This window comes from Triturus cristatus, chromosome 6 (genome assembly GCF_964204655.1).
Source record: "Triturus cristatus chromosome 6, aTriCri1.1, whole genome shotgun sequence".
Taxonomy (NCBI): domain Eukaryota; kingdom Metazoa; phylum Chordata; class Amphibia; order Caudata; family Salamandridae; genus Triturus; species Triturus cristatus.
The window spans coordinates 1,826,817,964-1,826,844,085 of NC_140589.1; the positions used below are offsets into that span (position 1 = coordinate 1,826,817,964).

The 26,122-nt window shown below is 43.1% G+C and overlaps 1 protein-coding gene and 1 long non-coding RNA gene across 5 annotated transcripts in view; one reads left to right on the plus strand and one right to left on the minus strand.

Annotated features, from left to right (window-relative positions):
- DTNB (dystrobrevin beta) overlaps positions 1 to 26,122 on the plus strand; it is a 716,394-nt gene that overhangs the window by 254,239 nt on the left and 436,033 nt on the right. The window lies entirely within an intron of this gene.
- LOC146822112 (uncharacterized) overlaps positions 12,686 to 26,122 on the minus strand; it is a 55,745-nt gene continuing 42,308 nt past the window's right edge. Inside the window, exons 3-4 of the long non-coding RNA XR_014963230.1 lie at positions 13,608 to 13,726; positions 12,686 to 12,979 (exon numbers count right to left, since the gene is read on the minus strand). This is a non-coding gene — a long non-coding RNA (uncharacterized LOC146822112). The remainder of the gene's footprint in view (positions 12,980 to 13,607; positions 13,727 to 26,122) is intronic.

Below are 26,122 nucleotides of genomic sequence, written 5' to 3' on the forward strand. Positions count from 1 at the left end.
AATAACAAAATCATACATATTATCCTTTCAAGATGCACCCACAAGAACAATAATGTAACTCATGGAGTATCCCCAGTCCAAATGAATCTCAGCAAAATAATAACTAAAACATCATATCAGTTATACAACAGCACTCTCTCATTAAACCAGTCATACTGCAGTCACATCATACATCTGCCATACTGTCAAAGCCTAGCAATAAAAAATGCATATATAGACAGGAGCCACAGATGAAAGTGGTAGTGGTATCATGCACACCCCAATATCTGGGTGAAAAAGTACAGCGCTATAAAGAGATGTGTATCCAGGTATTGGCTGGAGTACAATGAATATTAAATCAGTAAACTAATAACAAGAGATTGCCATATACATTTTCATTGGTTCAATAACATTGATTTCGTATGTAAATGGAGAACAAATAATAGATAAAAAACATTTAACCAGTTCAACTTCCTCTCTTTCTTTACATGTATCACTGCGTGGTTCCTGTCATACACAGTGCAGACGCGTGTTTCGGTGAAGGCCTTCAATGTAGCCGTCACCTTCTTCAGGGCACAAACAAGATGGAATCCAAAGGGTGTGCCGCATGGATAATGGGGGAGAGATTCGAGTGCCTAACAAGAAGTAAAGGTTAGGGCTCCGTTCTAAATATAAAACACGGGTGGGTTCAGATAATGGCAAAATATTTCCCCATCAATACAACAAGTGTAAACAAGAGACACGTCAAAGAATAATACCGATGAATGCCTCCAGTACCTCAGCTGCACCTCAAAGTGAAAATAGGGAATAATGAAAGTGAATACAATAGGAAGCGTGGACAATGTGATCAACCAAAGTCAGTGCTCCAAGTTGCCAAACAATCTGGAGAAAAAGAAAAAATCCAAGACAAATAAGTAACCATCACCATACTAAGATTAGTGGTGTAAAGAGCTGGGAATCGTGGTAGAGAGTAGATTTACCTAAATAAACCACTTACAACGGCAAATGATGACCCTAGGCGTGGATACATAGTCCATGCTGACGTCTAATGCCAGCATCTGATGCAACTTCAAGCCAAGAACCAGACTGTTAGTGTGGAAAGAACGACATCAAATTGATGAGAAGGAAAGCGCTCCTGTTTAAAGCTGGAGACAAAAATTAAGACAAGCAATATGTAATGAAGATATACAATCAATACCTAGCAAAGAAAATAGTGAAGTCTTCAAGTAGTAGAATGAGGAAGACTCCCTTAGGGCTGAAATGGCAGATACCCAGCTTGGGGCATGGTAAGTACTCAGTTGCAACAGAGATCGGTCCCCAGAGATCCAGGGCCAGGTTCAAAGTTCCTAGAACAAAAAGAGAATAACCCAGGCTGAGTCTCAATCCAGGCAAAGTAAGCAGTAAGGTGGCTCAGATAAGATAAGCAAAAGAAAGAAAGACCCGGGAGGGGGTTTGATTGAATGGGTTAAAGAAATACCAACAGCAAGCACTAAAAGGCATAAACAAATGGATAAGGCAAATGCAGGACCCCACAGGGACCCGCCAATGGCCGATTAAATACAATGAAGTGTAGTGAGAAACTAGCAAGACCGAGGTCTAAGATGGCGGATTGAAGCCGCCATGGAGTGCAGCCGAGTGAGGTTCTCCCCGCACCTATGATCGAAAACGGAGAAATGGAGATAAGCGCTTAAGCGTTTCGGCGTCTAAAGCGGCTCTCAGAGCATAGACGCATCAGACGCATTACCTGCTGAAATCAAGAGCTCTGAGATTTCTTAACCGGGAACACAAACGGATGTGGCGGCTTTCTACGGCAAGGATCGGGCGGCTGCTGTGCCGTCTCTGCTGTTTCTTTGGAAACTGGCTGGCCGGTCGGTGCTTGATTGGTCGGGTCTGCCCTCTGCAGTGGTTCCGGCAGCAGCTACAGTACCAGAGGCTAAGAGAGGGATGGCGCCACCTAAAACTGCCCCGAGGAACACCCGCGCCGGCAGGAATGCCGCTGGAGGGGAAGCAGGCACATCTGATGGTGCAAACATGGTGGAGAAGTCTGGCATTGCTATCGGTAAGCCGTTATCACGTTTGCTGCAAACGGGGAAAGTATCGGAGCTCTTTGCCGGTAATTCAGGAAAGGATTTTTCTGGTAACAAAATTGCTGAGGCTTTGATTGCGGCGATTCCTGACTGCAACAGTGTCGCTACTGATATTGCTGATATTGCTAACTGTAAGCAACGACAATATGGATGGTGAAGATGGGACTGGAGGCTGTATAACAGAGTCCTCAACTCTTACGTTAATTCAGTCTATGTGTATGCCTGAGAAATCCGACAAGAGCCCACCCAATGCACTCAATCCTATCAATTCACTTGATGCGTCTAGTAATCTAAGCCAGACAAATCTGGGAGAGTACCGTGCTGATATATTGAGAGCTGATGAGGTAGCGGACTTAGGCACAAAGGTCTGCGCTGCTATAGATGGCATTTCAGAGGAAGGTCAAGGCAATGAGTCGGGCTCATTTGACAATGTATAAGAACTAACGGAACTTTCCACACAGGCCCTTACGGATATGGGTAAATCACGTACGGGTAAGAAAGGGAAAGGGAAGGCTAAAAATAAAACAAAAAAATCACTTGGTGGGCAGAACGTGCCACCTCCACGTGGGAAAGTCATTTCAGATAATAGCCCTCTACGGAAAAGGGTGCAAGTAAAGGGAGGCGTCAAGACCATGGCATTACGGCTTTCGGGTACCAGCCCAATCGAGGGTAATCCAACGAAGGCTCACCCCTCGCCCATAGTAGTAGAGGATAGCTCTAAGCTGGGGCCCCCGGATGGGATGCAATCTACATTCCCAGTCTCTGGAGATGTACATGTTACAGAAGGAACTCATGTTACCCAGGGGATGGCCCAACTAGGGGATGGAGCAACAGGTAGCCAAGAAGCTTTGACACCATCACTTTGCCTGATACTACAATCCCTAAATGAGCAAAGGCAGGAGGCGCAACAACATTATATGCAGGTCCGAGAAGATAACAGCAGAATGCAACAGTCTTTGCAGGAGATGGCGGACAAATTTGAAGGGCTAACTCTAGATATTTCAGAGCTGCAGCAGAGAGTTACGGACACTGAAGAACTGTCAGCACTTACAGATGTTCTTGTTAAGAAGCATGAGGGTCCGGTCTCAGGCATACAGACCAAGCTGGAGGACATGGAAAATCGTTAGCGCCGACAAAATCTTAGGCTTTTTGGTATTCCAGAAGGGGCAGTAGGGGCGGATCCGAGGGCCTACATGGTCCAACTATTCCAGAAGGCCTTTCCTGACCTCTCTGACTGGGACTGGGACTCTCAACTGCAAAGGGTTCACAGATTACCATTAGTCCAGAGGAATAAGGGGGGGTCAATACCCTCGTCCATTTTTGATTTATTTAGGAAATTTCTTACTGAGACAGGCAGTTGCATTGAAAGCCCGACCTAACTCTCCAGTTTTAGCTGAATCAGTTACCTTTTCTGTAAGATCTGACCTAAGTAAGGCTACAATGGATAGGCGTTGGAGGCTACATCAATTTATAGACCCAATAAAAGCCCTTGGAGCTCAGGCCTTTCTGCAAGAACCCGCACGCTTAAAAGTTCTCAAAGACGGTCATACTTATTTTTTTATGGAAGAAAAAGAAACAGGACAGGCAGTGGCCAAGTGGCAAGCAGAAGCTGCGGAGAAGATGTAGAATTGGGTCTTATGGTATTTACAGATATGAACTAAGAGCCTAATTGATTTGTGGGGGTTCTGTTTTTTTTTATTCTCTAACCAAGTGGGTTTGTTATTGTCTTCTTCCTTCTCTTAACCCTTTCGATGCTTGTGACGTAGCGGTTCCGTCATGCGCGTCGGTCGCGCTGTGCGCATGACGGAACCGCTCCGTCACGGCCCCGCCCGCGCAAGAACCCTTCAGCACAGCGCGGTAATCCGCGACGCGCTGAAGGGGTTAATGATTGTTTTGAGCCCTGCTTATCATGAATCTTTTCTCTCCTTTTCTCTCCTTTTTTTTCCTTTTTTTTTAGCAATAGGCTAAATTAAGCGCTATCTAAAAAAAAAAGGTGTTGATGTAGAACGAAGAGGTGTGGGGATGATCATCATGGCTGTGGCTGTGGCTCTGTAGGGCTGCCTTATCAGCGGCAGCTGGTAAAAGGGGGGAGTCCTCTTCTAAGGGACAGGGTGGTGGGTGGGTGTCTGAGTTTGATGGGGGGAAAATGGGGCACAAAAAATCAATCATCATTAGGGCACTGCTGGGTTAGGGTAAATGGAAGGTTTCCAGTTTTCTTTTTTTGGATCAGAAGGCGGTATAATCATTATCTTCTAGGGGACATTGGAGGCAGGAAAAGGGGGCCTATTCAAAAGTTAGAAATTCTACCATGAATTGGATTAAATGTATGGCCTGCAATGTGGCTGGTCTCAATAGCGCAACTAAGCGACGATTAGTTCGCGAAGAGCTGCGAATATATCAGCCTCAATTGTTTTTTTCAACAGAAACACATCTTGCTTACAAAGATCGAAACATGCTAAAGCCCTTAGGGTATGATACTATTATTTGTACCACTCAATCAGTATCTATAAAAGGAGTGGCCAATTTTAAAAGACAAGAGGTTTAATTGCAGAGTGATTAAAAGTCAGTCCGATCAATGGGGACGTTGGGCATTGGCTCAGCTTGAGTTGTGGGGTAAAAAATGTGTGGCCTGTGTAATATATGGTTCTAATGTGGATGATCCCGCTATTTTTGAATATCTTAATTTAGAATTGTTAAATTGGGAGGGTGAAAAATTGATTATGGGGGATTTTAATTGCATCATAGATTATGGTATAGACTCTACTGGAAAAAGCCTTAATTCTAGAATGCGTAAGACCCGTGCTGCGATATTACAAATGGCAAGGCTTCAGTCTGTTAAGGATGCTTGGAGACACATATATCCAACAATACCCGGCTATACATTTTATTCGGCCCCTCATAAATCTTATTCTAGGATAGATATGGCCTGGGTTTCTGACGGCTTAATTACAACATCAAAGATGGAAATATGCCCCCGGGTGACTTCAGACCACAACCCCATTATTTTTTCTTGTCGGGTTGAAGCTGAGAAGAGGGAAGTTCGGCCATTTTCCTTCCCTAGGTATCTGTTGACAGACAGCGAATACTTGGTGAATATGGCTCAGCAACTGGAGAAATTCTTCAGAGTAAACACAGGGTCAGCATCCCCATTAATTGTCTGGCTTCACAATGAAAGCGTACGTCCGTGGTATTACACAAAAATATATGTTTTTACAGAATAAAAAGCGTAAAAATGAAATGGGGACACTGGTGCATACTTTACGTAACATTGAGAAACAACATGTGGAGTTAGTGAAGAAAGATTCAATGGCTCAAGATACTTTGCTTCTGTCGTTAATAGATGCAAGAACCTTAGTGAAAAAGTTTTTAAGGGATAAAATGGCGGCTAGCTATAGTAAACATCGTCTAGAAAAATATGAATATGGGGAGCACATAGGACACGTATTGGCTTATCAGACTGCAGAGGCGAAGGCTAAAACTAGGATAAGTAATATAAAGGGTGCAGATGGGTTTCTGCATACCGAATCTTCAGCCATTTTGGACCAATTCTTGCTGTTTTATCAACAGCTTTATTCTCTCACTTGGGCAGCGAATCGCGATGAGATACTATGTAATATTGATAATAGCGGTCTTCCAGTAGTAGATGTCGAGAAAGCTGCTATTTTAGATGAGATAGTTTCGATAGAAGAAGTGGAGTTGGCACTATCAGCATTACCAACGGGGAAAGCGGCTGGAGACGATTCATTGCCATTAGAATTTTATAAATCTTTTTAAAAGATTATGCTTCTGCCCCTTACCAGGGTAATACAATATGTGGCCACTAGTGGGGAGGTACTGGAATCGTGGATTATGACACAGATTATGTTCTTTTTAAAAAAGGGTAAACCACCAACAGAATGCGGATCATACCAGCCAATTTCTCTTATTAATACAAACGCCAAGATATTCTCAAAGAGGTACCCACTAAAGTTTATTTTTGAGGTCTGGTAGAAAGGGGGAGACAACCATCATCAATCAATACAGAAAATGCCCACTAGACCTATATTGCTTTTATACAGGCTGACTACAGCTCTATGGGGCTATTCGCAATGAGTACATAACAAACTTGCAAAAACAAATTGGAATAATTTTCATACATAAAATGTATTTAGAAATCATTTGTATCAAAACAAATAAAAGGCATTGGTTTTGTATGTACAACTTAACTTTTATCCTTCCACATTCCTTTTATATGAATTTCACCTGTTGCAAAAAGCCAACATAGGCATTGTTTTTAAACATAGACAATGCTATCTGTGTCATTCACATACAATTGTGTAACCCCTAAAAATTGACCACACTTGCATACTGGCCTCTCACACCAACATACATTCTCATTTGTTCAACGAACCATATCCTACCCTCCCAAGATTACATACACTATAGTGGTCACAGTAAATACAGATGTACCTCAGTCTCGTGACAGTGTTGTGGGTTGGGTATCATACATCCAGGTCAGCGCATATTTCGGTGGGTATTATCACTTTTGAACCACCTTCTTCAGGAAGGACCACGATTACCAAAAGATTCAGGCGAGTGGTTAGGGTATAATCTCCAAATGTGGGAATGATGTCTTTGCACATCAACCAAATGTTTGTCCGCTATATAGATCTTTCTCTCTGTAGGTCTGCAGTCATTCAGAACATGCAAATGATCACGTTTATCCACGCTTTTCTGTTAACTGGTACTTTGTTTGTCCATTAAGATCCGGCCCTGTATTTTTTATCAGGTCAGAAGCATATTAAACGCGTCCGTAGTAGCTAATAATAGGACAGTTTGGTGCATCCACGACGCCTCAACGGAGTCCTTTCTCGGTAATCCGTTGTACAAAAAGTCTTCCAGAGTAGAATGGTCCACTGTATTTGGTATCTTTTACTCCAACACAGGGTGGATGTAGAAAAAGGATTTACTATGGCTGAGTTTTGAATTCCCGACTCACGTGGCAACAGCCCGCTGAACGGGCGCGGAGGTCTCCCCTAAGGGCATTCATCATGCATCAGTGGGATTTAAATCTGGTTCTGGTCTTTTTGTTGTGTGTGCCCTTTGAGCTGCTACGCAACTGCCCTTTCATCTCAAAATGGATAGTACTCTGCATTAAAATCTGCTACTCTATGGTCAAGAAACTACCCCTTGAGGGATTGCATGCTCATTCCACCAGAGCCATGGCTTCAACCACTGCATTAGCTCACGGAGTCCCTATCCTGGACATCTGTCAGACAGCTATGTGGGCACCTGTGCACATGTTTACCAAGCACAATTGCCTCGACAGTCAAGTCTGTCTTGACGACCATTTTTCATGTTCGGTCCTGCAGTACGTCATGGTTTGTCGGTTCACAGGCCCACCTCCAGGCAGGCATTGCTTGAGTATCTATTCTGAGGTAAGGAATCTGCAGCTTAAAGTCTCTATCAAATGAACAATTTGGTCACCTTTGGTAATGCCTTATCTGGTAGAGACTACCTAGCTGCAGATTCCGTGCCTACACTCTCAACCTCACCGCTCTGCAAACTGTTTACAGTTTGAGGGTCACCATTCTAACGGCCTTACAAATTCACAGCAGATGTCAGTCTTCATCATGGCTCCCTGGTCCTAGCATGGAAAGTCGAGAAAAGAAACGAATGTCAGTATGCCGAGGTGGCACCTATATACGCACCGCGCATGTCACTTCCGGCATCGATGACGCCAACATGGATACCTACTGGCGCTCAGGGGTGCTGCTTGAAAACTTCCAGATCCATTCTGACTCCTGGGGAATATTCTAAGGTAAGGAATCTGCAACTAGATAGTCTTTACCAGATAAGGCATTGCCTCAGGTAACTAACTTATTCATCAGACAATTAGATAGATTGGAAGTCCTGTGTTGTGTGCATAAATATCCCTTTCTGGCCACATATTAACCATGCCTCCCCATGTTGCCTTTGACAATGTGTGCATCCAGTTTTAACCTCATTTGCAGTAAAGCACCTTTTTGTGCTATAAATTTCTTTTACATCATTACCCAGAATGTTTTGCTTCCATTTTTAGGTCGAAGTCTACCAGACAGTGCAGCTGTCTGGTTGCAAAAAGAGTTATTGCGGCCATTCTGAAAGCTTCCCTGGGAATGCATTCTGAAAGCTTTCCTGGGAATGCATTCCGAAAGCTTCTCTGGGAATGCATTCCACCCATTGCTTACTATTGGCTTTCTGGTTTGTAACTCACATTTTCTGGCTTTCTAACTGGTAGCTATGTGTTTTAGGCTGTCCAGCATGTCTTTGTCCCTCACGTGGACTTGTTTGCCATTGCTCCTTGTATTCTTCCACAAGTCCTCCATTCTGTAAACAGGCCTTTTAAATTGTTTTCTTATTTTGTCACATTTGCTGTGCATTCAAAGACAGAGGCTGTCATCCTAGGGAGCCGGTGTTTACTTTTCCTCTATGACTTCAAGGTGAGAGGATTTATGCTTAAATCTTGCCAGGTACTGGGAAGGAAAAGGTTTTTATCTAGCACATAAAATGTAAATGTCGGTAAGTGAACTGTGCAAATATTTCATGATGTATCAGCATTTGGAAAGCACAAATGAAGCACTTTTTTTTGTAATTTGGAAGTGTGATGCAAACGAATATTTTAATACGATCGAACCAAATCAGTCCACTAGGTGATGCTATTTCCACACAGTATTGTTATTGCGCTGCATAGTTTTATCAGGAAAACTGTATGTGCAAATGTAATGGTCATTTCAAGTGAAAATATGTTGTCTGTAATGGCAGTGCACTTCCACCCCATGCATACTCCACTCTAGAGCACTCTATGCCCCTCTACTCTACAACACTCTCCACCACACTCCATTCCACTCTACGCCACTCTATACCACTTTATTCTAGACCTCTCCACTCCACGCCACTCTTGACACCTCCTGTACGACACTTGCCTCTATGCCTCTCTGCTCCACTCTACTCCACTGTACTCAACACTACTCTGTCACTTCATGCCACTCTACACCACTCCACTCTATGCCACTCTACTCTACTGCAGTTTGCAACACTTTACTTCACTCTGTGCCCCTCTACTCTACAACACTCTACTCCACTTCACCACACTCCATTCCACTCTGCACCATTCTATACCACTTCATTCTAGGCCACACCACTTTATGCCACTGTACTCTACGACACCCCCTCTATGACACTTCACTCTATACCACTCCACTCCGCTCTACTCTATTCCACACCACTCTGTCACTTTATGCCACTCTACACCACTCCACTTTACTGCAGTTTGCAACACATTGCTCCTCTCTGTGTCCCTTCAGTCTATGCCCCTCTACTCTAAAATACTCTACTCGACTCCACCACACTCTATTCCACTCTGCGGCACGCTTTCTGACTCCATTCTAGGCCATTCCACTTTATGCCACTCTACAACACCCCCTCTATGACACTTCACTCTATGCCGCTCCACTCTACTCAACTCTATGCCACACCACTCCAATCTATTGCAGTTTGCAACACTTTACTCCACTCTATGCCACTCTACACCATTACAGTACACTTCCCTCTAGGCCACTCTACGCCACTATACTCAGCGCTGCTCTACTTTATATACCACTGTATGCTCCTCTGTGACACTCCACTCTACTCCACTCTTTGTCACTCTCCTCCACTAACATTTAGCCATGCTGAACAGCAGCCACACTGGTGTACAACATGGCTAAAACACATTGGCAATAGCTGTTGCATATGCGCGACCTATTGGCTTTGCCAATGCTTGTTATTCATTTGGTGTCCTTGTTTTACTTTGCATTTGATAGTCTGCAGGCGCATTGCTCAACTCCTGGTGATGTAACATAATCTGTCATAATAACATTAAACTGGATGCTGCTCTGATGCCGAGCTCCCAGTCGGGAAGTTGGTTGTCGTCCAATCCACGTGCTGCACCGTGGTCTCTGTGGGCTGCATTTAATATCTTTTGGTTTTGCTCTTTAATCATCTCCATATGTCGCCTTCTTGCTGAGAATACTCGCTGTGTGCATCTAAATGTTTTCTGTTTTCTGTTGTGGCTGAAACTACTCTACTCCTAATAGTTATCACGTGTTCTGTGGTTTATGGTAAACCATGCCTGGATGATTAAAGTAAATTGTAGCATGGAAACCCTCCCGGACAGCCAAACCAATCCAGAGCCAAGCCCTTTGTTAGTACATCACTGAATGTACTATGTAAACTGGAAGAGCCGCCTGCGCCTCTGTTCTGGTCTTTTATCTGGCTTTATAGGGCTGGGCTTATTGGCACGCCGCCTAGTACCACAGCAGGGTCTCAATTGTTAATGACTAGTTTGGTTTTCCTTTTGCTATCCCGGATTTTTATACCGATTGTTTTTTAGTATAATTATGTTTACATTTTATATCTGTTATCCAGTATATATGTACTGCAAAAAACATTTAAAGATTAATTAAGGTTCAGCCTAAGAAAGAAACCGAAAAAACACTGCAATTCGTTGTTATGGTGTACAATGCCCACCATGCACCATAACTCACTCCGCCCGCCTTGTTTTGTTTTTGGTAGAGATTTGTGTTTTTTCACTTTCCACGAGCAAAGGGGTGAACTGAGCATGGCAGGGGTGTCACCCTGTGTTTCATCAATAAAGATTCAAGTCAGTGATCCATCCTGAGTCAGGATTTCCTGTGCAACAGAGAGATCACATCTAAATGTGAGGGCTTGGCTCTTTTAAGGATAAAGAGTTAAGAACTGAGCCTCGACGAAGAACCCCTGATAGCCAAAAAGACTAGAGCAGCAGTCTCCAATGAGGAACTCATGTACTTGGTAGCTCTCATGTGTGCAGCCCAAGCTACTAAATTAGAAGCCTTGGCTTGGTTGAAATAATATATGTATAAACAATTGAAAGGCATGTATTCTAGACGGAAATATGTATTTTCAGATCTCATAAGCTGATGTTTTAGAAAACTGTTGAATTTCCAAGCTATATTTCCAGCTGATATTTGAGTGATAAATCATGTGGCATTGGGGAGACCTATAGACTAATAGTGTTACCTTGGTGGCAGGGGCATTGCAGCGATGGCTGTTATATGTCACGCAAGTAGAGGTATTCCACATTGACAAAGCCTTTTTACATTACTGCTGCCAGCTATGCCTGATGGACTAAAGTGATCACTGCTGGGAATGTTGCATGTGGTGGCCACTAATGTGATCTGTCTGATGTTGCCGCTGTTACAAAACAAATGACATTAGCAGCTCAGGATGATTTTCACTGAATGCAGCTCTTATTACAGGAAAGGTTGGAGCCCCCTGGCCTGGAGTCTGGTAAAGCTGCCTGACTTCATACCACTCTCACTCTGAGGTTAATGTTCTGTAGACTCGGTTAAATCCCATCCTGGTTCAAGATGTACCTGGCGACTGATCATCAAGCTGGGTGTAGAGGAAGGGTTTATGTCCTTCATGAAAGAGGGGTGCATATGGGTGGTGCAGCGTGGTTGCTGCTTTTCTGCGTGACCGTATCTACCATGGGGGGGTTGTGCGCTGTCCTTAGGTGTACCTCTGTGGTAGAATCGTCGTAGGTTAAGCCGCAGCCTACAGGGTATTTTGGCTTTTACATTGGTTTTCAAACTACTCACCTTTACGGGCCCCCACTTAGATTTAGAAGTGCCTCCCTGTTTCCAGGTGTAGGCCCGCTCTCTACCAAACAGAATTTCTAGAGAGCAAGGACTGCCAATGATGAAGCATGACACCTGGTGGTGTGTGAGGACAGTCCTTCACTTTTTTTAGATACCTGGTACTCCACCAAGTACCTTGTAATTTCCCTATCATTTTCCTTCAGGGTAACTTCTTGGTGTGTACATGTTAAGGTTGGAGGCCAGCTCACCCTGAATACCCCGTAGGTTATAGTTCCCTCCCTTGGGAAACCCCAGGGTTTAGTGTGTTGCATGGGTGAATCTTTACCTGCCATCTCCCCGCGTGGTGGAACTGGTTTTTCTAGACAGGATGGCTGGTGGACAGTCCTACCAATACTGATGTAGCTGTAGAGTGGGACTTACTGACTTTATGCCTTTAGTATATGGCATGTGTGTGTGTGTGTGTGTGTATGCCTTCTGGAGACTTTGTCGTGAACATAATATAGAAGTTGGTGGTTCAGTAGCAGGTGTGCTTTTCAGCAGAGGTAGTGTTATATATACCATTGCTTGGCATTCGTCCACTTGTTTCTGGTTGTGCTGAAGTTCCTCCAGTCTTAGTTTTTTCGTAGTTTGTAACAGTCTGAGCAATTTTCTTTTGCGACGCAGTGACCATTGCCACGTTAGGCGAGTTAACCTCTTTCTTAAATGAATATATATTTAACTGAAAGAGCATCGTTTATCTCCCTTCTCTATGCAGCCTGTAGTTGATAACATGTCAATTACGATCTAATTGTCCTACCTCTGCCGTGTTCCTCAGCAGGATTGGGAGTCCGCTTCATCGTGTTCACGTACTTTGGACCTGGTCACGTTGGTCGTGTACCGATATTCTGTGCCTGTTATTTTTCTTTTTGCAGTTTTGTATAGCGCCAACTCGAGCTGAAGGTATTGGAGCGCTTTAAATGAGCACCAGTTACACAACGTAAAGACATATTATTTTAATTTCTGTTTTTTGTAGGCACATATAGATCAAGTGTTTTGCCTACATGATATTGAGCCATGATTGAACCCAGTGGCCCAGTTCCAAAGTCGGCAGCTCTGTCCTTTATGCCAGATCCCCTCTAAGGTTATCAGAATGTGACTCACCCCTCTACAATCCAAAACATGCGGCAAAGACCAATCCCCTAAGACTACCGACTGCTCAAGTTTAATTTTCAACCAGCATGATCCAGTACTCTGTGGATGAAGCAGACATGCTCAATATGGCCAGGCCAGCCCCTGCACAGAAGAGAATGGACAGTGTCATGATTTCAAAGAATTCCCTAAAATGTTTGTGGACATGTATGCATCACATATAGACATGGGCATCAACCTGCACAGAAGATCTGCATGTAATCTAGAAAGAATGTTAATATCAAGAATACCTAACATATAGCTCACCCTTGGCAGCCACTGAGGCATGCCTGTACAGTGCTGGAGGCACATTGGTACATGCTCATCCCTCACGGATACTATTGACACCTACCAGACTTTGAGGTCATAAAATATTTACATATATTAGGTTTTGTCTGAGGTATGCAAGAAACATCCTAACTCGAGAAGGCATTCAGTGTGAAATGCTTAGAAACTGCTCATGCAAAGGAGGGTGCACGTGAGAGATGAAACATTTACAATTAATGAATATTCAATTTTAGTATACAGTCATGTCCACAAAAACGTAATGGTACTTTTCATGGTAGCTCACACATGTGCTACTGATGAATGGTACTTCGACATTTCAACCCCAAGTACATGCGGGGTCTTCCTCAGGGCAACAAAGAAAAGCACCCTACCAGTTCAAATAGAACAGTGTCATTGGCATGTGTATATGTCAAACAAGTCGTGTAAAGAATCCTGGTACACTTACTGCGCACTCACGTAATGAAATAGTGAATTCATGGTGCAGTCAGAGAATTTCAGTAGTGCAGAAATGTTTTTTTTTGTTGCTCATCCATGAATCTGTGAAAAGTCACCTGCTTGAGACATCTGTACGAGAAAATAAAATGCAAACCGGTCAGTGGTGGGAAATGCACTCATCCGTTCCGTATGGCGAGATAACCTTGACTAATATATGAAAAACAGGGGATTGCAAGGACGGTACAAAGAAATGGAATCCAGTAAGATTTAAAGGAAAAGCAACCACTCACCCATCAGGCCTCGGAAAATCATAAGTGTTACTAGACCTGCAGGGCTAGTGATTTAAATAATCTACTCACTCTAAATCTAATCTTGACCCATAAACTGGTTTCAAATTATGTGATCCTGGTCAAATATTTTAATTCACTGAGCCACCATTTTCTTCTTTATCACATATGAGATGAGAGCACCTTCAAATACGTGAGTTCAGCATGTCTGCTGTATAAAAAACACTTCTGTTTGATTTAATAGACTAAACTTTTGCTTAATATATAACACAAATCTAGCCACATATAGGATACACACGACGGCTGACATGCCTCTTAGTTCATTAAGTACATAGTCATCAGGACAGGTGCAGGAATGTTTCTCAAATCATGTTTAAAAACCACCACTTTTAATAAATACATACCTAAAGCATGAAGTGGTAGCACACTCATTTGCAATCAGCAGATTTTCTATTGAAAAGACCACACAATTTCCGACTAACATGCGGTTTTACTGCTAAAACTTTATAGTGTACAAGCAATGTTTGGAAATATAGAGTTTCTGCAAATAATTGTCATTTGCACATCACCAAGTAAAGTGTTCTGATTTGTTTTGCTCCTATTTGAATCTTTGTTTGCATCACACTTCTGAAATAAAAAAAAATGTGCTTTTGTAACTCCGAATATATTTTTAAATATTTGTAGTATTCATTTATAATCTGTTTCAATGCTGTGTTAGAAAAAAACTGACATCTTACAGCCTTTTGTTTCACAATGCTTGTCCGATAGACCACTTGGCAAAAACCTCTAACTGTAATAACAGAAAGAAAAGTGAACACCATTTCCAGGAAAAGATTAGCAGCAATTAGTAAACAGACAAACCGGCATTTCACCTCTCTCCTTGAACAGACAGCAAATGTGTCAAGATATGAACAAGATTTAAAGACGTTTTAATTGCTCATTCACTTTCTGAATGAACAGAACACCTGTTCTGTTCCAGTTTTAAGTTCACTTGCCAGAACGGACAAGTAGTTCCTATAAATAGCTCGACCTGATAAAATCTGACTCGCCATAGCGAGTGGGCAAGTAGATTTTCCGAGGCCTGTCCATTCCTTAGAGGGTGTCCTCCTTCCTTAATCTATTGGAAAAGTGGGCTTCAAAGGGTATCCTATGAAAAGGGTGATTCTTCAGAGTAAAATGTCTTTAATCTCCATTCACACTGTACTTCTGAAAAATCTGATAAAAGAAGGAAATCAAGTGCATATTGTAGCCCGTGGTCAAAATGCACGCCAAAGAGGCCGTCAAGCAAAACAGGGGTCCTACCTTGCGGTGCACGTCTGCCCAACTGACTGCTACAGTGGCTACCAGTCAAATATCTCCACATTGCCCACAAAGCTAGACCCCTTGATATCTCTGAGGCCTTTCTTGTACTGCTTAAAGGTGGGCAAGCCAACAAACTGGGAGAGCCATGCCAAGGTCCCGACTCTGATCTTAAAGCCTGTGCACCAGCCAGGCCCAGAATATGTTTCCTATGTAAATAATACAGCAAACATCACATAACACATGATAAGGTCTCTCCAAAATAAAACAAAAGTACACAATAATGAAGAAAGGGTTTTGGTGAAAGAATATCTATCAAGAAAAAAAGAGCCCGTCTTTGCAGTGGGAGTTAACATCCTGCATGGTGGAAAAAAGTGCAAGGCTTTTTCATATAACCCTCATGCACCGTGTTTTGCTCCATAGGTTCTGTGGTGGCAAGGCGAGCCTGTAGTCTCACTCTGTGAGTATATAAGCATATCAGGGCAATCAAAATTGAGCACGTAAAGAAATTATCCTTCCATGTGGACAAGAATCGGTTATGCCGTACTACATCAAGGCGACCCCCATGCTGAATAATCTAAAGGAAGTACACCGGTGCCTGAATGTTACCTTCCTTGACCTATGGTGCCGTTTTATATAATCAGGTAGGCGCGTGGGCTGTGCGTACTCGCTTCTGTGTTGCAGCGCGACAGACAACTAGTGTCGCGCTTCGAGTCAAAATGGTGGCTCTCGCTGAAACCACTTCCTTGTTCCTATTGGCCACCGCAGGCTGCAGTTGAGGAAGCGCATTGGTAGCGTCTCCTCATCAGGGGGTCTGGGAGGGCCACTGTCATTAGCGTGTTTGAATGGCTGAAAAGGGGGGAATAAACTACTCCAATTAATAAAAGGAAATAAAAAGCAAAAAATAAGAACGAAAAAAATGTGCAGATAAAAAACAACTAAATCAATGTCTGACAAATTTTGCAGATATTAGTGACGGTTATGAAGGGCAGGATGGGAGCCTCTATAGTTTGAACCAAGAGTCATGGAACACTATGCAGTGTCACGCAAAATAACTCACTTGAAGTTTCTAATAGGAGGATGCCAACGGAGGACCTATTGAGCAAAACATTTCCTTTATTTATGTATGTAGTGTATTCATTATATGTTTTTTTGTATTGTTAAGTGTGTTGTTTGCAATGTGTGTTCAAATCATAGGGATTATCACTATTCCTTATAGATGTGGTCACCTAAAAACCTCATTAAACAGCCCCTTTCTAACCCTACATGGACTTTTATTCACTTTAAGGTATTTTTAAAGCTATTTTGCACAGCGCGCTTCACCTATCTAGCTGGTCAAAGCGTCCAGTTACCTTTGTATCTATCATAGCCTATGGCAGGCTAATTCTCTCCATATATATCACCGGTTGAAAGACATTAACACCAAGTTAGGTGATCAGTATATTTATAAGCATGCAGAGTGTGTGAAGTCACTTTGCGTCAATTATATTATTGGAGCTGAATTAGGGAGTTAGTTCCTTGGTCCTGAAGAAAAGCCATGGGGAATGGCTTGCAACATGTAGACCTGGCGAAAGGAAGGGTCATTACATCCATACTTTCTATTTTCCTTCGATTTTGAATTGTAATATTTGGTCTTAGGGTCTTATGATGAACTGAAAAATATATTGTAATAGAAAGGGACATTAGGGTGTGTGTGGTCTATTGATCAGTTCACAAAATGCATTTGAGGTAAATCATTTGTACTTAAAATGGATAATAAGACGCTTGTGTCTGCTGTCACGTGACGCTTCTCTTCAAGCATCTTCTACATTGGTGGAGACTCTATCCTTGCATCAACATTTCAACAGGTGCATTTCCGACTATAAAAAAATAGTCATGCCACGAATGCATTACCAGTGGAATGCAAAATGTATGAAATTACGTCTGTATAATTTAAAATCCCTATGGGCCTATCCAAAATAGGTTTCTTCTTTGCTTTCTACAATTTGTCATGCGGTACATCGGACGAGTACCAGAATGCAAAGTAATGCCCTGAACTGGCTGAGCTATTGGCCTGGACCTAGAAAGCTCGCAAGGTCTCCACAAAGGCCCTATCGCCCTCACTAGCAACCCTGATTCTCCAAATTGCATCGATACTTCTTCAGATACACATTTTCCACCAGTTCAAGTCCAAATAATCCCCCAGAAACAAACCATAAACCCCTCAAGCTAAGCCCACTTCACAGCTCGGTATACAAAATAGACTGATAATATCTGTCTAGAGCTTCCAACTACTCCACCAACCCAGTCTGTGTTCCCTATGTAACAACTTCTATGTCCACATTCCTGCTACTCCCCACTGCTATTTTTAAAATATTGATCAAAAAAGAAATAGGATTCTGTGACTTAGTTTCATTTTCTGCTCGGCCTTTCTTTCCCACTTTCTCTTCTCGCCCCTCAAGCCTCTCCCTGTCCTCTCCCCCTCTCTGCCGCTGCTGCCTACTGTCTTTCCTCCTCCCTCAATCTGCATGGGCTGGCTGTGGGATGGGAGTCCTCGCCAGAGACATCTTACTACAGCTTCAGACATGCACCGACTCCCTACCTGAGCTCTTACTCCCCCTGTCTCTCTCACACCCTCCCCCGCCCGTTCCTCAACTGCCCCCTCAATCTGTCTGTATTCACCACTCCCCTCCCACCCCGAGCACCGGGGATCAGCTTGCTGTAGGACTGTGTGTCACAGAGATCTCACTACAGCTCCTTGCAGGCACTTGCTGTCTCCCTATCCCTATCCTCTCCCTGCTCTGTCTTCCTGGGCCCTCTCTCTCTCTCTCTCTCTCTCTCTCTCTCTGTTCTGCTGTCTCACCTAACTGTGCAGGGACCAAGACACGGATTGTGGGGGCACTTTCACAGTTGTGCTGTCTCTCTCCTGATCTTTATTTCAGTCTCTCCCTTCCTCTCGTATCCTGCTGGAATCCCCCCTAAACTCACAGGGATCAGCTTGAATGTCACTGCCAGAGATGCCTTACTGCAGCTCCAGACATGTGCAGTGTGTCCCCTTCACTCTCTTCCTCCTCGCAGTCTCGCCTTGGTTTTCTGTTCTCTCTCTCTTTCTCTCTCTCTCTTTCTTTCTCTCTCTCTTTCTCTCTCTCTCTCTCTCTCTTTCTTTCTCTCTCTCTCATATTCCCATCCTCCTCGCAGGGAATCAGCTTGCCCTCCTATTGGGTGTCACTTGCAGAAATGTCTTACTGCAGCTCCAGACATGTGCAGTGTGTCTCCTGCACTCTTTTCCTCCTGGTTTTCTGTTGCCTCTCTCTCTGCTCCCCCCCATACATTACACAAGGTCAGATCCTGTGTATCTTTTGTATCTATTTATTTATTTACTTACGCTAGAAAGTGCATCGCTAAACACTAATAAGGTACCAAAGGTCACTGCACTGCAAACCAAAACACATAGGTAAAACACATTTTCATTTACAACGCCAATAGCTCTAACTCTCCCAAATGCGAGACCTGTTGCATTGCAAATGCTTGTTTTATTGGCGGCATGTGAGCACACCCATCATGATGCATGCGCACACAGCTGGTAGTTTGGTACTGGGTTTTCGATTACAGCCCATTCCAAGATGGCCACTGATGCACGCATTATGATGCATCTGCACACCCCTGTAGCTATGCATGGCATCAGTTTTAATGTACCCATCTGACAAGGCAGACAGTCACTTTAAACCAGTAAATTGGAAATAAAAGAAAAGAAACCGCATGTGAGCGCAAAAAAGGACGTGAGCGACCTAGTGGAATTTAGAAGCTGCCAGGTCATAATAAAAAAATACTAAAATCATTATAAGCGGGTTGTGAAGGAGAGTGACAAGAGTGCTGCTGAGGGAAGCACAAGCACCAGGGGGGAGAGAGCAAGTAAAAACGTCCTTAAATGCAGAATTTAATTCGAAGTACCAAGAACCACTTCCAGTCAGCTGTGGAAGGATGAGGCTCCCTCATTGAGGGCACAGAGACCGAAATGCTCCTGTGTAAAATCCAAACTTCAGGAAACAAGGTAGTTATAAATATTGTTTCTTTATGTAGAATAGAAGAGACACAGCACATCAAGCTACTGGTAATACACCAACTGTCGACCCCTGGAACATGGAACACAAACCGTACCACGCAGACACTGTGTTCCATATTCCAGTGAGCCCAGATTACAAAGCAAAACAGAGAAGCTTACATAATACAGGATGCAACACATTTCCCTCCTTAATAAAAGAAAAATGTTAATCTAAAAACCGTACAGGTAACCTTCTTTCGCGAAGATTGTTCTTAACTCTACATGCCACAGAAGATGTGGAAGGAGGAACATTTTTTGGAAAGTCAGACAAATTATGTGATGCACAAGATTCAACAACCGCAGGCATTTTATACCTTGCCACCCTTCTAACATTCCAGACTCTTCCATCCTGAGTAATCACACTGTTCTTACAAACTTTCACCACCTTAATGGGATGGTAAAATCTAGAATATCCTTTAACCAAAAACCCAGGCTTCCTGATCCTAACCCAATCTCCAACAACAAAGTCAGGAATCTTGACATTCATTTTATCATCAAACCTTCTTTTCATCACCTCCTGTTTACTTTTTACCTGTCTAGCAACATCATCAATATCAGTTGTATCATCAGTTTTATTGTACTTTTTAATCCACCAAGGACAAATTTCAGACGAAGGCTCCCTCCCTTTCAATAACCTGAAAGGACTAATGCCCGTCACTGAATGCGGAGTGATCCTGTAAATCCACAGCTTCTTCCTGACTACATCCAACCAAGGTTCACTTGACCTTTGTGCCACCTGAACACTGTCCTTGAGAACTCTGTTAAACCGCTCCACTTGACCATTCTCCCTTGGTTCATACAGAGACGTAGTCACATGTTTGATGTTACACATATCTAAAAACTCCTGCATCTCATGAGATGTAAGTTGTACCCCATTATCCGTAACAATTATCTCAGGATACCCTTCACGAGCAAATACTTCCCTAAAGAAAGTCACAATAGTCTGAGTAGAAATGTTAGCCACAAACTTAACCTCAGGCCATTTGGAATGATAGTCGATCATGACCAAAGCAAAGCGAGCACTGGGGGGCAGACTGCTAAATGGACCAGAAATGTCAAAAGCCACCTTCTGCCAAGGGAACACTGGCCACACCACTGGCTTAAGCGGAGCAGAAGAAGTGTGAAGCATCTTATCGCTATTAATGCATTCTGGACACTCCCTAACAGTTCTATCCACCATTTTGTCAAGGCCCGGCCACCAAAAGTTAGCCCTAATCAAACGCTTCATCGAAGACATACCCAAATGAGTTTGGTGTGAAATGCATAAAATTTTCTTTTGCATGGCATTCGGAGGAACGATCTTACCCCCTTTGAAAATTAAACCATCACTTTCCTCAGTGTCAGCAGATACCCGACAAAAAGGAGCAAGATCAGCGGAAACCTCCTTTCCCTTAGGCCACCCATTTTTCACACAACACAAAATTTCCTGGTACAACAGGTCATTACCCATTTCTAATGTCCATTCACTTTCTGACAATTTTACAAAATCCTGAGATACAAAGTCTTTCAATGTTGCAACAACATCTAGATCCTGTTCAATCGAAGAAACACAACTATCATCACACGGTAACCTAGACAAAAAATCTGCAGTTACATTGTTTCTACCCGGAACATAAGCAACTTCAAAATCATACTCCTGTAAACGGGATGTAAGACGAGCTATGCGGGCAGTGGAGTTCCAACCACCCCCAGGAGACAAAATACCAACCAAGGGTTTATGATCGGTTCTCAGTGTGAATCTGCTTCCCCAAATATAGTTGCGAAAATGCTCAATCGCCCAGACACATGCCAAAAGTTCCCTCTCAATAACAGCATATCTTCTTTCCGTTTCAGACAAGGTCTTTGAAGCAAACGCTACACACCATTCATCTTTACCAGCACATTGGCTAAGAACCCCACCTAGTCCATAAAGACTAGCATCAACAGTGATAATGCATCTTTTGTTGACACAAAACGACCTTAAGGTAGGGGCATTAACAATCTCCTCTTTGATACACTTGAACGCTGCATCCTGTTTATCTGTCCATACAAACTCAGACGACTTTCTCATCAACTCTCTGAGAGGTTCCATTTTGGTTGCAAAACTTCGTATAAACTTACTATAGTATTCACATAGCCCAGCAAATGATAACAATTTATCCTTATTATCAGGAGCTGGTGAATTAATGATAGCATCTACCAAAACCTTTTTCGGTACCACACCCTCCCCAGAAAGTGTGTGTCCTAGATATTCCACAGATTTACAGAAGAATTTGCATTTACTGGCTTTGAGTGTTAGCCCATATTCACTTAACCTAGAACAGACTTCTTTAATATGTAGATAATGCTCATCATCATTTTTTGAAAAAATCAAAATATCATCCTGAAAACATTTCACAAAAGCAGACAAGTCTCTGAAAATGTGATACATAGCTCTCTGGAAAACAGAAGCGGCCGAAGCCAGGCCAAAAGGCATTCTTTTGAACTGAAAAAGACCATGTGGTGTTATGAACGCAGTGTAATGTCTAGAATCCTCTGTGAGTTCAATTTGATGATAGGCTGACCGAAGGTCAAGAGTGGAAAATACACATGCTCCATCCAACATACATAACATCTCATTGATATTCGGAAGAGGATGACAATCCACAACAAGGTTAGTATTAAGAGCTCTTAAATCAACACACAACCTAATGCTTTTATCCGGTTTAAGGGCCAAAACAATGGGAGACACCCATTCCGAGGACTCCACTTCCTCAAAAATGTCATCCTTAATCATGGTATCCAACATGTTTCTTAGGTCTTCTCTGATGTTGATTGGAACACCTCTAAGCTTTTGTTTCACAGGAATGGCACTCAACTTGATTTTGATCTTGTGTGTGAAACCTTTGAGCTTCCCTAACTTATCTGAAAAAACCTGAGGATACATCTGTGAAAAATCAATTGTAGACACAGCTAGAGCTAGTACCGAAACTGGTTCCTTGTCTCTGGGATTTAACATAATACCTAGCCTGGTCACGCCATCCTAGCACATTAACACCCTTAGGAGTAATATATAATTTGATGATGGTGGAATTACCTTTGAACTGAATGGGTACTTCTTTGTAACCAATGAAATCAATTTTAGAGCCATCAAAATTGAAAGCCAAAATATCCGGCTCCCATAGAGATCCAAAATCCACAAGATCTCCCAAACACTTTAAACAATACTCTTTGGTAATAATTGTCCAAGGAGAACCAGAGTCTGCCATGAGTTCCACGTTTTTTCCCAAAATATCAACAATGCACTTTGGCGAACCAATCTTATCTACTTCCGACAAATCAAAGGAACCTTGAATTGAAACCACCACACCAGACTCTACTCCTCCAAAGGAACAATCATTAGGCATATTCTCACACGCAACACAAGAAATTTTCCCTCTTCCAGCATTGGAAGAATCTGAATTAAATGTCCTGTAATCAACTTTAGGTTTGGATACATTTTTGCACAATTTCGAGAAGTGCCCAAGACGTCCACATTTATTACACTCCTTACCTATAGCAGGACAATGCGGAAATGAAGCTATGTGATCCGGATTGCCACACCTATAGCAATAAAATTGTTTAGACTTATTTTCAGTCTTGTAAGAAGGACCTCCTTTTGAACTAACTACGCTAACCTCATTTGAAGCGACAGATTTAGTATCTTTATCAAGAGCTTTGATCCATCTATCTGATTGTTCAAGAGCTTTAGCCGTACTAATCGCTGTTTCCAAGCTAGGGTCACCTAAAATCCACAACTGTTCTTGAACCTTTTTACTCTTAACATGCACAATTATCTGATCTCTGATCATCTCATCTGTCATGAGACCAAAATTACAGTGCAATGATAACGCACGCAGAGCAGTGAGAAATTCATCAAAACTTTCACTGTCTGCCTGAGCTCTTGTATAAAATTTAAACCTATTAAGTGCAACACTAGTAGTAGGTTTAAATCTTCCCTCAATACGTAAAATGGCCTCATCATAAACATTGTGATCTCCACCAGATCTAACAGGCGGAAGAGTTCTAAAAACTAATTGTCCTTCAGAACCCAACGAATGAAGAAAAATGTTTTTTTTTCTTTCGGCCGACATGCGTTCTCCATCGATGGCCTTTAAAAAGGTAAAAAATTCCTCCTTCCATCTTGTCCAGGGAATTGGTGGTTCACCCTTGTCCTGTAGAAACTTAGATGGCGGATCGAATTGCATGTTTACAAAAAATAAAATAATGGTTCAACTTTATAAATGTATACTACATTGAACTTCAACATATATACTTGCAAAATTATGTCACACTAAATACCACACATAAGTTACTAGAGCTATTATTATCTTATCTCAGAAATAAAAATAAGTTACTGGAGCTATTATTATCCTATCTTAGAAGTGAAAATGAAGAGTAATACTCTTTCATCATAATAATCCCGTAGAGTATGTGTAAAGTCACGGACCAAAGTACCTCAGATAAGTAAAAATTCTTTTTTCCAGAACGAAGACTTGAAACACGAGCAAAATAAACCTCTCCGACTAACAGCTTCTCTTTTACACCTCCGTGTTACACCAAAATGGCCACCAGCGTGATTACGTCACGCGCAGCCAATCGCAGGCTTTAACACTTCAGATCTTCATCCAATCAGAGAGGCTCACAGTAAACTTGTATGCTTCTGTTTATGGAGCGTCTCTCACGGTATCCCAGATACCAAATGGAGCGTAGTCACTCCTCTCGTGCAGCCATGACGTATCCTTGTGACATATCCAGGACTTGTATTTCCCAGGAAAATGATTAAAATTCAGCCGCTTGTGGATTTCACCACCTTCGAACTTCGGATTTTCGGGAACGGCATGAAGAGAATACGGCTATGAAAGGAGGATGCTTCCCACGTCTCTACAACCATAAACAGCGTGGATCCAAATGAAAGCTGCAGCGCACCTGTGTCTCGTTTATGAAGTGGCAGCAACACCTTCCACAACTCGTCGCCAATTGTAAAATCCAAACTTCAGGAAACAAGGTAGTTATAAATATCGTTTCTTTATGTAGAATAGAAGAGACACAGCACATCAAGCTACTGGTAATACACCAACTGTCGACCCCTGGAACATGGAACACAAACCGTACCACGCAGACACTGTGTTCCATATTCCAGTGAGCCCAGATTACAAAGCAAAACAGAGAAGCTTACATAATACAGGATGCAACATCCTGGGCGGGACAAAGTCCACTATGGGGAGAAAAGCCATTGAATCAAAAGCAGGAATTTGACATTACCAACAAGTTAATCCACTCATGAGCAGGGGCTGGCCCTAAACTCGCACTAACTGTATGTTATGTACTCCATACAATAAGTCTGCGAACAGACTGCTGAAGCTATCCGAATCTGAGACCTTAAATCAGAAATTGAAACACTGTTCGCTTTACAAGAAAACACACTTGCTGCTTTCTCAGCAGTGATTCTTAGCCGCTTTAATGCGCTTGTTGAATGGCTGACTTCTGCTGTATTGGCGTAACAATGTAGTGTGTGTGAACGGCTCCTCCACCGCACTGCAAGACAAAAGCATCCTGGTGCAAGAACCAGAATGATTTGCTTTTTAAAAAACGTTGGGATGTGAGGGAAGAATTTCCCTTGCGCCTGGAGATCTTATTTGATAAGTGTGAAGGGCAGCACGCTGACATCACACTTATTGAAGGTGAAACCAGTCCACGCCATTAGGCGCTGACAGGTTTCATTTCATCAGGGCTCAGTGTGGCTGAGGAGGCGATGGGGCATATATCAGCTCCCTGAGCCCCAATCCAAGCATGAGAGGTACCACTGGAAAGGCAACAATATCTTCCTTCCTGCAGTACCTTCACCTAGGGGATCACTGTTTGGGGGTAGCTGTAAAAAATAGGATGGGGGCTGTCCTGTCCTGATATCAGACCACACCCCCCCCCCACCTCTAAAGCCCTAACAGTCTTTCTGCCCACGTGGGGCTTAGAGCACCGCGTTCCAGCAGCACATGAGAGAAAATCTGAACACTTTTGAGCATAGTATTGACATATGGGCTGGCAGAAAGGGGGTAAATTCATAATTTCATCTCACTTGCCATGGTGAATAACCACACTTTTGCAATAGACTCCTAACCCCAGATTACTCACCTAGAATACTCCGCAGGCTTCACAATGGATCTGGAAACTATTGAGCAGTACGGCAGCCCAACTAAAAGGATTTCTACAACGCCATGCATGCCATCTTTGGGCTCCTGACTCCCTCTGGCACGGCTTTGGGCCCCACGGAGCTGTGAGGTGCCCTGGCTGGGTTACCATGGCGGGTCCACCGCCAACTCTAGCCGGGCTATTTGGGTCAGTTTCCGAATCCGGAATGACGAAGCCACAGATGCTTTTTCCAACCCGGCACTATCCCCTACACCTCTGGGACCTTTCGCCGGAAATCCCATCATCGTCTTCGAATACGAGCTGGTGCTGCTCGATGTCGAGGCCCTACCAACCGCTGGACTCTCTGCCACTAAAAAGACCCTTGCCTCCTGAAGGGGGAGATGAGAAAAAGTTTTGTCCCCTGAACCAGAAAAACAGTGGTATGAAGAACTGGGTGACGCTAGTGGTTTGGACACTTCCCCAGAACCTGGCATGCATTCCTCTCTGGGCCCAGTTTCAGAGGAAGGCGCATCCTTTGCCACAGTGATGTGCAAGGCAGCGGAGGTCCTTGACAGTTGCCAATAGTCTAGGTCAAGAACAAAGTCTTGACAGAGGTGCTTTACCTTGGAGCAGGTTCGGCTGAACCATTGCTCTATTTCAATGCAGCTCTCACCGACTTCTGGGGACCTGCGCGAAACCTTGCACAGGGGCTCCTGTGTGCAGTATGGTTGC